General features: G+C 44.1%; 1 pseudogene; it reads right to left on the bottom strand.

Annotated features, from left to right (window-relative positions):
- Positions 1-10,785: 10,785 nt before the first annotated feature.
- LOC121837210 lies at positions 10,786-11,940 on the bottom strand (annotated as a pseudogene).

Genomic DNA, 11,940 nt, shown 5'->3' with positions numbered 1-11,940 from the left:
ACTGACATAACAACATAAGTGAAGAAATGCCTTTCAATCCCTTAAAGCCATCATTTTGCACTGCATTACTTTTACTGTTTTTGCTGAATATAAAAAGCCAAAGTTTGTAAGAAGTAGTCATTAGAAGTTGTATAACGAAAGTTGCTCATATCATGCTATTCTTAAAACTTTGTGAATCTGTGCTGATGTTTGTAAACCTGTTCTGTGTTTTTCGTTAGGACTCTGGCTTTTAAGATAATTTCTGTTCAACCTCTTTTGCCTGGGCGAGTTTTTTTAATGAAAATAAATCTTCAACTTCAAACAAACAGTCCTTATTCCATAAATGTTGTCTGACTTACGCACACCTTGTAAATTTCTCATAAAGATGAACGTGCTAATCTCATTTTAGACAACTGCCGTATTCGTTTTTGAGGCTCGTGAAACCAGTTAAGATTATACGTATATTAGGTTTTCAAATCGCGGAATGAACAAGTGATTAACAAAGTCGGTAAACGTTCTAAAAGGACAAATATTTCAATATGATATCTAAATGACCCGGTGCGATAGCGTTTGTAAAATGATGTGGATATTTTTTTTTCATTTTCCTTACGCTATAGATAAATATTTACCAAAGGGCTAGATCAAGTCATGATAAATACCACACTACACTGTTGGCGCGAGGAAAGCATCAGCGTTTTCAGATTTTACATGGGCATATTGTCACGGGTGGTGACCAGAATGACAATAAATAAACAGGAAGAAATAAATGTGGCGAACTTGTGCCGAAAACAAAAAGGGGAATAGAAAATAATAACAAAGCGTCGCGAGCGTCGAGGTCGGCGAGACAGCAGAGTCGAGCGCTGGGGCGAAACTGCTTGCAGATCAGGAGGCAGAGTCCCTTATGTACGCGCGTTGGGTTCTGGAACAATCGGCCTAGATTGTTCGGCGACTGGAACATTCGCAACTCGATCATACGAGAGTGTTCTCGAACACACGGGAGCGCAATGTTGAAAGAACAAATAAAAGATCATTCCACTGACTGGAACCGAACCCAGACTTTCTGCGCTACAGTCAAGCATGCTAACCACTCGGTCACGCGCGCGGTCGCTCGCCGGCGAGCGTGGCAATATTCTATCTGTCTATCTCTCTATATTGTTAATGAGCCCTAACTACATGACTCAACTTTGTGTCTAGAATAAGCTCTTTCCTTCAAGGTAGTGGCTTTGATTATTGCCTTGATGGTCTTGATTAAGAATAAAGATATAAAACTCTATTTTCAGTAGTTTTATTTGTATCTTTCAATTTCCAGCTTGAGTTCCGGTTTACGCAATTTCGCAAATTATTAAAGTTTGTTGAAAGTCTATTTTCACTTTTCTTTTATGTTTGGTAATTTAGTCTAGGTACTTTAACTGAATAGCAATCGTGCTTTGTCTTCACTGTTTTGCGTTTCATAGCTCCCATTTGTCGTTTTCCAAGAGCGGACATTACCTCTCAAGAAGCACGTCGACGACAAATGGCATTTCTGTGCACTAAATAAGAATTAGTTAAGTTGTGTGGATATTTAGACAGCGTGTAGTAGGTCAGCCATTTCAAAGTTGCGACGACTCACTGGTTGTAGATGAGCAATTTAGCGAGTGCAGTCCAACCGCTAGCCTGAGGTCTTTAACGTGCACCACGCAGTAGTGATACACGATCACACGCCGGTACGATGCTCTTCCCGATCAAATCGGGCCGGGGTGGGGATGGAACCCAGGATTCCTCGGTTCTGCAGCGCGAGCTTTCGCTCCACGTGCTCCGAGCGGGTGTGCGCTATAGTCCACTCGGCCACCGATCCCCCCTTTTCTGTGTACTTTTATTTAACGTATTATACATTGAACATAGACAAGGAATTAGAACACAAATGACACACATGCACAATGCACACGCGACGACACGCTACGACACGACTCGCGACGACACCATCTTAGCAGCAAACAAAAACCCGTATGCACGAGGGTTGCTGGAGAGCATGGCGATCGAAGAAAATGACGAAACATGTGTCAGCGGGCCATCTATCAAACTCACCACAAAAGAAAAACAGTATTTGCCGTGTGTCACGTGATGCTAACCTTCACCTCAAAAGAAAAACAATATTAGCTGTGTGTCATGCCCTGCTGGAGTGCGGTTTTTGTTTCAATCTTGTATTGTATGCGGAATATATGTGGCTCTGATTTCATTTCAGTTAATTTAATTTCATCCTTATATTGTATGGCGCTCTCAGGATGAGGAGAAAAAAAGAATCAGACAGTTAAGGTTCAATGCGAGCAAGCAGCATTAAATTCTTAGTTGGTAGTCCAGCAGGATCTCTATTTCTGTCTCCTGTGTCTCTGTTTTTTTAACGTTTTTTCATCTCCCAAGTTTAAACTGGCCCTATCCTAAACTTTTGTCTGGTATTTGTAAACATCTTACCACGTGCTACCTGCGTATTTTCATCATAGCTAAAAAAAAAAACATATAAATAAATACTTCCAACGCATGTTCCAAGAAATGCAAAGGGCAAGGATGCCAGGACAGCGGTCGAAAGCCGCATGGCAACTGCATCTACGACGGCCGCGCTCGCGGCAGTGCTGACTTCCACGACGTGCTGGAACAGAGGCTGCGATCGTTAATAAATAGAAGCAGCTTCAACTCTTATACATGCCCCTTTTGCAACATTTGTTGCTACGATTGTCTGTGGATACCTCCCCCTGCGTTCCGAAGCAGTGAGCGCGTAACTGACGCTGGCCATCAGCGATGCAGCAGACGCTGCAGAGGGATCGGTGGCCGAGCAGGTCCGAGCATGTGGAGTGAAAGCTCGCGCTGCAAAACCCAGGGATCTAGGGTTCAATCCCCACCCCTGCCCGTTTCGATCTGAATAAGCATCGTACTGGCTTACGGTCGTGTATACCTTCTGCGTGATGTACGTCTAGGACCCCAAGCTAACAGTTGTACTGCACTGGCTAAATTTCTCATCTACAGCTGGCAAACAAGTCGCCTGTTGAAGCAGATTAAGTTCTAGGCTGTATAAACATACACAAACCCCAATTTTACTTCAAAAAGACGTCCCCACCTTGTCCGCGCGCTTGGTCTGTCTTAACAGGACTAATGGCTGCATTTGCTCAAGCACGCCTTGGTTAGTCCCGGTCGAGTGCAGTTAGTACTTAGGATTTGCGCGCGGTACCTTACTCGAACCAGATGGTATCTTCTGGACGCAAATGGGAGTTCAAAAGACCAAATGCTGCCGTTAGACTATTCAGACCATCTTTTTTCTTCGAATGTGTATCTGGGTTGCCTGTGCTACATTTAATTCTTAAAAGTTGATTAGTTTGCCATTGTGTCCCTTATGCAATGTCATTTTGTCCCTGTCCGAACATCTAATTTAAATGCCTCAAACATTTTATGACAGAAATAACATGCAACTGAAATTATCAAAACATAATTAAGACACTAGAGTGCACACCACGGGACGTCCAGATAAACATCGCTAAATTTGAGCTGTGACTGGTACAGTTTGCAAATTGCAAAACCACAGGCCGGAGGTATGTCTGTGTGCGCTCTAGAGCGATTGATACATTTACTTCCTGTCCTAACTCTCTGTTAGACAAAATTACTTCAAAACGTTTAGTCCTTGAACCTCTCCAGTACATGTGCAAAACATATTTCAATTATGTCTGACGTAGTTTTCTTTTTCGATGACGAAACGGTTTTACTTTTGTGCTTGCAATATTTCTGATAGAAGCACTCAGTCGTCGTTTATTTTTTTATATAATGAGGATGTCACGTTACTTGTAAAACTTCTAAACTTAACCCTGTCTCTGCAAAAACAAATAAAAGACGCAATATGAAGGCAATCCTCTCATCACAAAACTGCTTTCTAAATTAACATGTTTTTTAGGTATCAATGCTCAACTCACTTAGTGATTTGTTATAGCTGTTTGAGTTTTTTGTTGTTGTTTTTTCCATTGAAGCACAAATTGATGGCCTTAAACAACACTAAAAAATGACAGACGTTTCCAAATCTCTGTAATGCGAAATTAGACCGCAGCTCTCGAGGAAGAGGAGGAAGGGAGGGTACGGAGAAGAGGGTATGCCCCTCTTCCGCCTCCGTCCCCCCTCCATCCCCTCCTCATCCTCTCCCCTCATCTTCATTACCTCTTCCTACTGTACCTCTCCTCCTCCTCCCACAGTTTCTCCTCTAAATTTGACTGTAAAATTGGTGCCACATGACCTCAACACCAATTCAGTTTCACCGCTAAATTTAGCGGGGAAAATAACGTCCCATGACTTTGTGTCTCGTCACCTACGAACAAATTCAGTTTCTCCGCTAACATTTAGCGGGGAAATTGACGTTCCGTTACGTCAACACCATGTTAATTCCCAGCTAAATTTAGCACAGAATTGAATTTGTGTTAAGGTCACGTGTTTGTGCGATAAATCTAGCGGAAGAACTGAATTTTCTCGCTAAATCTAGCGGATGAACTAAATTTGTTCACTAAATAAAGCTGCATTTCCACGCCGAATTTAGCGCGAAATCGAATTGGTGGTGAGGTCACGTTACGTCAATTTTCCCGCTAAATTTAGCGGGGTTAAGTCGACGCCGACGCTGCGAAACTCGGAAACAGGCACTTAAGAGCGTCGCACTAAAAGTGGCCGTCACCTTTACAGCGATTTTCTTGCCAATTTTGACGAGTTTTCAATGTCAACGAAGACGACGTTACTCCCGCGGTCAACATGGGGCGAGGGGGCGCCAAGAGACAACGCAAATAAAACAAAACGATGTGCGCTCGGTAATAAAGTGTCCCGATTAGCTGCCACTGGGAGCACGCCATCCGACTGACAAACTATCGGATGCGATCGCGTGTTGCGCCTTAGCTGTCCTTGGGTGCCTTTGCGTTGCTGCCGTGTTGCTAGGACACTTGGCCTTCTCGCCTCCTTCACTCCAGCTCAGCCTTCCCCCAGGCCAAGACAACACCACCTGGAGCTGAAGGCCGCAGCGCTCCTCCCGTGACGTCACACGAGTCGGCTGGTGAGAGCCGTGGAAAAGCGCTGGATTTACCTTCGAATGAACTTACGCTTTTACTAACACAAACATTTGTTAATAGGTAAAACGTAAGTTATAAACATCTATGTTACTAGGAAACATATTTTATTACACGGGCAGCCTCTCATGGCGTGCAATTATTACTATGATCTGCAAGAATAATTGGTTAACGACGTTTCGAGAAAGATGGGTCTTCGTTTTAGGCAACCAACTCTTGGGTGCTTTAATTATCTCTAGAAGCGAGTAGACCCAAACAATTAAATAATAATTGCCTGGAAACGTTGTTCTAAGATGTGAATGGACCAGCCGAAATACATAACAGCAACAATCATGTAGGTGCTGCTTGCACATGTCTGGTTACTGATTCCGTGTGTGCAGCTAATTAAAATAGGAGTATTAAAAATTGTGGGCTGATGCTTTTTTGGAGTTCAAAAAAATGTAGTGTGTTAAAATGGAATTTTTGGCAGAAGTAATAAAATAATTAAAAATAAAGTGTAGGCGAGGTAGGGAATGTTTATTAAAAAGTAAGCAAACCGAGACAGGGACACGAAAAAAAAAACTATACGCAAATAAATAAAATAAACTGTAGTACTCTTCAAAAGAAGAGTATTAAAATATCGTGGACTGATGCTCTGTTGAATTTAAAAAGAAATGTATTGAGATCAAATGTAATTTTTAGCAAAGAATTTAAATATAAATTCCAGGCGAGCTCGGGAATGTTTATCATGAGGTAATTATTCCGAGACTGGGGTACGAAAACAAACAAAAAAAATTATAAAAGCAGAAAAGTCACGAATAGGAGGTGCGGACACCTTTTATATCAAACTGTACAAGCTTTGATTGAACGGAGCGCAGGCAAACTCAACAAACTTAAAACATAATGTTCAGTAAGGAACATATGTGTGGGAGCTTCATGCCCCCAACTACCTGCGTTAGTTTACATTCTGAAATGAAGCTGTGAATAGAAGTTTTCTCACTTTTGAAAGTTGCAAATTGTATCGTCTCGTCTATCCATACTTTCTTGTATCCATCTTGACATGATTCTAACACAAAAATCTTAGATATCGTTCTGAGCTTTCGCACACTAAGACACAGCACATGTACGGCATGTGGACTTTAATGCAGTTGCACAATGGTAATCTTGCGATAACAAGTGTTGCGCTGAATATAAAATATTTATTTAGATTTTGGCGTTTCACTTTGTTTTTCTTTGACTTATAATTAGCCTAATAAATTTGGTCGTTCACAATTCCACAATATGTTTTACGCAAAGTTCGTGCTGCACTACAACAAGGGTTTCAGCATGAGCTCACTTGTGTGTCCTTCACAGGCGTCAAAATCAGAAGCCTCGTTATTAGACAGTAGTTCCATTGTGAGTTCGGTGACGAACTTGCGCTAGTTCGGAAAGTTCTCGAGCAACTGCGTAGTTTTGTCTCACGGCATTAACGACAAACATAGTTGAATAAAGTAGCCCACTCGATACAATTCCATGACAAGAAAGTAGTTCTCCTGCGCGAGTGAAACTTGCCAACTTGTTTTCTGCGGTCAGCACTGTCCTGAATTTCTGCCACTTCAACATTTTTAAAGCGACATAAAGTGCGTATTCTGCAACGACTATGAAGGGCTATTGTCGAAATAAATAGTGTGAAGGTCAAGTACAAACTGACGGAACAAGCGCTAACTCACAATGTCGTTTTAATAATCACACAGAAGACGAGAAAGAGATAGCGTTTCTCTCTCGTCTTTCTTTTCGGTATGAAAAAGTTGCCAAAATGAAATTGCCTTGATGGGAAGACGAAGTTGCGAGGAAAGAACTGAGAAATAACAATAAAGAAAGAGAAGGGGGTTACGCTGAAAAAAAAAACGAATTAGCAGGAAGAAAGGAAGAGGAAGTTGTCCACAGTAAACCAATGAAACAACCCCAAGTAAAATACTTATGGTAATGAAGTTCTTTGACAGTTAATGCCACTGATGGTGCACTGACACACGAGTTCCCCTTTTCTTTTATGAGCATTGCCTCGTATAGTTCCCTTGATGTCTTCTCACGGAACCTTCGAGGGACCTTTGTCTCTGTAAGTATCGGCTTGCAGTGACAGTCTCTTACGTGCACTGTGAGATGCCCCGATGGTGTTGATTTGAGTGACGCATCATGTTCGCGTAACCTGGTGCTCACGAACCGGCCAGACTGACCAACATAATCTCTGCTACAGGTGAAAGGTATTTCAAATATAACCTGGATTAGACAAGGTATATATGTTTGCTTGTGCCTCTGGTTGCATTCTTTGCGAAGTTCTTGTGGGGAATTTGTCGTAAGACAAAGCTTCTTTAGTTTGTCTGGTGCTGAAAAGACGGCAGGGATGTCATACCTGGCAGCCCCCTTTTTTATGTTGTGCGGTACCCGGTGAATGTAGGGTATTACAGCCGGGCGGTTTCCTTTGTTTTTTGGCTTTTTTCCTCTCTGTCGGTGTTGATCATTCTTTCTACTACATCGTACAAGATGGTACTTGGATAACCAGAGGTCTTGAGTCGGTGTATTTGTGTCTCAAAGCTCTGTCTTGCCGTGGGGTCACATGACTTCTTGAGGGCTGCGCTAAGACAGTTTTGATTATAGCCATTTTAATGAGATTTGAATGGGAGGACTCATATTGGAGTAAAGGTTTTCTTGATCGTGGCATCCACATCCAGCAAGTGTGGTTTAGTTGGAATATCATCCGTAGATCAAGAAATTGAAGGCTCTTCTGTTGCCTGTTGGTAGCTCGTGTGTAAAGTTGAGTCCTTGTGCGTTTTCTGTGAAGATTGAACGTACGTTGTTGATTTGTTGCTCGTTATTTACATCAGGTCTATTTTTAGTAGCACGAGATAATCGTCCACATATTTGTATATTGTTGACTCCTGGTTGTTGGATACCCGCTGGGCGAGGGCCCGATCGCATTTGGATAAGAAGATGTCGCATAACACTGGTGCCACGCATGATCCAATGCAAATTCCTTTCTTTTGCAGGTGAGTATTCCCGTTGAATGAAACGACTGGGGATGCTCGGTAAAATGTCAGTAACTCCAAGAATGACTCGAGATGTAGGCCGGATTTGTTTTGGAAGGGCACTGTACCATTTTCTCCGGTACATTCTTTTACAGCTACGAACAGTTGGGGATGAGGTATTGAATAAAACAAATCTTCCACGTCAAGGGAAAAACCATACTGTACTAGTATGTTGCCATTTTTTAAATTATGTATAACTTGTTCCGAGTTTGAAATCAAGAACGAATCTTCCAGGCGGAAGCTTGATAACCGATTACACAGGAACCTTGACATAGCTCCTTGCCAAGAACCTTTTTCAGTTGCAACTACACGGAAGAGACAATCCACTTTGTGTGTTTTTGCCGTAAAGAACATATCCAAAACATATTTTTTGAATGCGGTAATTTGATTTTTCAGATTTTTTAACTAAAGCTTGAACCACAGTTGTGCCTTGGCTTTCACTTTTTTATCTTTATATCTTGGAAATAGTTGAAGTTCTTTTGTATGGCCACCTAGCATTCACAGTCGTCTCATTCAACGGGAATAGTTACCTGCAAAAAGACGGAATTTGCATTGGATCGTGTGTAGCACCAGTGTTATGCGACATCTTTTTATCCAAATGCAATCGGGCCATCGCCCAGCGGCCTTAAGGCGTCAAGAATATACAGATATGTGGACGATTATTTCGCGCTACTAAAAAATACACCTCATGTAAATAACGAGCAACAAATTAACAACATACGTTCAATCTTCACTGAAAACGCATAAGGACTCAACTTTACACACGAGCTACCGACAGGCAACAGCCTTCAATTTCTTGATTTACGGATGATATTCCAACGAAACCACACTTGCGGGATGTACATGCCACAATCAAGAAAACATTTACTCCAATATGAGTCCTCCCATTCAAATCTCATTAAAATGGCTATAATCAAAACTGTCTTAGAACAGCCCTCAAGAAGTCATGTGACCACACGGCAAGACAGAGCTTTGAGACACAAATACACCGACTCAAGACCTCTGGTCATTCAAGTAGCATCTTGTACGATGTAGTAGAAAGAATGATCAACACCGACAGACAGAAAAAAAAGCCAAAAACAAAGGACAACGCCCGGCTGTAATACTCTGCATTCACCGGGTATCACAGATCATGAAAAAGGTGGCTGCCAGGTATGACATCCCTGTCGCCTTTTCAGCACCAAACAAGCTAAAGAAGCTTTGTCTTATGATAAATTCCCCACAAAAACGTCGCAAAGATTGCGACCAGAGGCAGAAGCAAACATATATACCTTGCCAAAGCCAGTTTATATATGAAATACATTTCACCTGGGGCAGCGATTATTTTGGTCAATCTGGCCAATGCGTGAACACCAGGTTACGTGAACATGCTGCGTCAGTCAAATCAACACCATCGGGGCATCTCACAGTGCACGTAAGAGACTGTCACTGCAAGCCGATACTTACAGAGACAAAGGTCCCTCGAAGGTTCCGTGAGAAGACATCAAGGGAACTATACGAGGCAATGACCATAAAAGGAAAGGGGAACTCGTGTGTCAGTGCACCATCAGTGGCATTAACTGAAAAAGAACTTCATTACCTTACGTATCCTACTTGGGGTTGTTTCACTGGTTTACTGTGGAGAACTTCCTCTTCCTTTCTTTCTGCTAATCCGTTCACCTGTAAGCCGACACGGCACCGAAACCTGCAACCACACCCGCCATCCCGCTCGCTAGCTTACGGCCTCCGGAAGTGATCCCTGGAATTGTGCAGAGAAAGCTAGCAGTACGCATGCTCAGTAGCAGCGTCTACCACCACTACTAGATTCGAACCTAAAGAAGTGATCTACGAAAGCTCCCTTTTGACTCGGGCGTTTTGCCTGTTATTCACAAGGAAAGAAAAACTTGGTTCCAACGTTACAATGTATAGCCAATGCAGAATGCAGGTCTCCCAGCTTACCTTGATGTGTTTCCGTAGATTAGAGTTTGTTCGACTTGCTTATGGCATTGTGTGTTTTTTTGGGCAAGCAAACTATGTACTGGAACTCTAGGTTTCCGTTCCCCTTAATGCCCTGAATTTTGAACATCTCATTAAGTGATGGCCATGGAGACGACGGACACTCCATGACCGAAATCTCGACCAGTCAGAGAAAAAAAATGGGGGTTACGGGTTATGGATCGTTCATCGGTTCTCACTTTCATACCAATATTCGTGGAGGCCAGGGGAGGGAAGGGCATAGAGAGCGAGAGAAGTGGTGACCATTGGTCTCACAAGAAAATGGAGGATCACACCACTTTTACGCGTTCTCTCTCTATCTCTGTCAGCACTCTTTACCCCTTTATGTTGACAATTGACTGTAAAGTGAGGAGTGGACTCGACCACCATGCCCAGACAAGTAAACCAAAAGAAGTATCGTCCATGCCCTCAAAGCCGCTCTTAGCCTCGCGCCGGGCGCTCTTCAACCGTGCCTCAAGAGCGCGCTAGAATACAGTAGCGCACATCAAAGATAAAGAGAAAGAGAGAGATAACATCTTTATTGAGCCTTAGTTCAAGGTATCGAAGTGGAGTCCAGGAGGACGCCATTCAGAAGGGTGAGGATAGGTGGATCATGAGGGATTGGTGGTGTCTTTCGATGCCCTCTGCTTCTCTTCGATCGTTGTGATGTGGTGAAGAAGGGCGTCGAAGATGGCGGGCACGTGTTGATGATTTGTGGGAGAGAGCCACTCTTTTCATGTCGTGGGCCAAAGCCCGGGAGGAAGCTTTGAAAGTGTAGAGCGGATGGATGGTTGTGCATGGAGGCATTGCCAGTAGGTGTGCGTGTTGTTTGGGTAGCCAGTGCACAAGGGACACTTAGCTGTACCCTGAGCGCCTTGGAAGAGATGAGTATAGTGTGGGGAGGATAGCGTGTGGGTCTGTGCTCGGCGTATAGTGCTGGCCTGTTGTCGGGAGAGTGTGGCAGGCGGTGGTGCGAGGGCGAGTCTGGATTCGCGAAGTTGTTGGAGTGTGTCGGAGCGCTGTTGATGGTATTCATTGCGCTGGAGTTGGGGGTCATAGGACGTAGGCCAGTCAGTCGCAGGTCCCGGAGTGGAAGTGACTCGGGAAAGTGAATGTGCTCGTTCATTGCCTGGGATTAGAGCGTGGCAAGGGATCCAATAGATGTAGAAGCGAAGGGTGGGGGTGGTGTTGAGGGCGGCTCGAAGCTCGCGCGACATGTAGTTGGGGAGTTGGTTGTACTGAAATGTGCGAACTGCCTTTTGGGAATCTGTAAGGACAGTGATGGAGGTGCGTCCCTCGTGGGGGTTGGTGATGGCATGGTGAATAGCTGAGCACAGCGCCTGAGTCTCCAGGACGTCTGCCGAAGGCGCTTCGGTGTATGTTTGCCTAAGCGTTGTGTTGGTCTGAGGACAGTGAATTGCGGTGCGGCCGAGTTTGGTGCCACGGTCGTAGCTGGCGTCTGTGTAGTAGATGAGGTGTTGTTGTGCCTGAAGTGTAACGAGTTCTTGGGATATGAGTTTGGCTCTGTGCTTGCGGCGTTCCGGGTTGCTGTCGGGATTCATATGTTTTGGTATGGGGAGTGTGGTGATTTAGGGTATGGTATCCCAGGGAGGTGTAGTTGTTTCGATGAGAGGGAGGTGCAGGGTGTCGTAACCGAGAGAGTAGAGAATGTAGCGACCCTGCAGGGACGTGGTTAGGCGTTGCTGTTGACCCAGTCGGTGCAAGTCCACTCGCCCGTCGAGTGTGTTGAAGGGGTCCATCTGTTGTAACTGCTCTAGGGGAGCGTACTGTGGCCCGCCGAGAGCAAGGCGGGTGGGTTTGCGGAGCTGTGTCTGGAGGTGTTTGAGTTCACGGGTAGTGAGCGGGGTGTAGGGGATATGGTAGAGTAC

This window comes from Ixodes scapularis, unplaced genomic scaffold (assembly GCF_016920785.2).
Source record: "Ixodes scapularis isolate PalLabHiFi unplaced genomic scaffold, ASM1692078v2 PGA_scaffold3__209_contigs__length_174095766, whole genome shotgun sequence".
NCBI lineage: Eukaryota > Metazoa > Arthropoda > Arachnida > Ixodida > Ixodidae > Ixodes > Ixodes scapularis.
The sequence above is the reverse complement of the archived record's forward strand: the minus strand, read 5'-3'. Positions and strand labels throughout refer to the sequence as shown.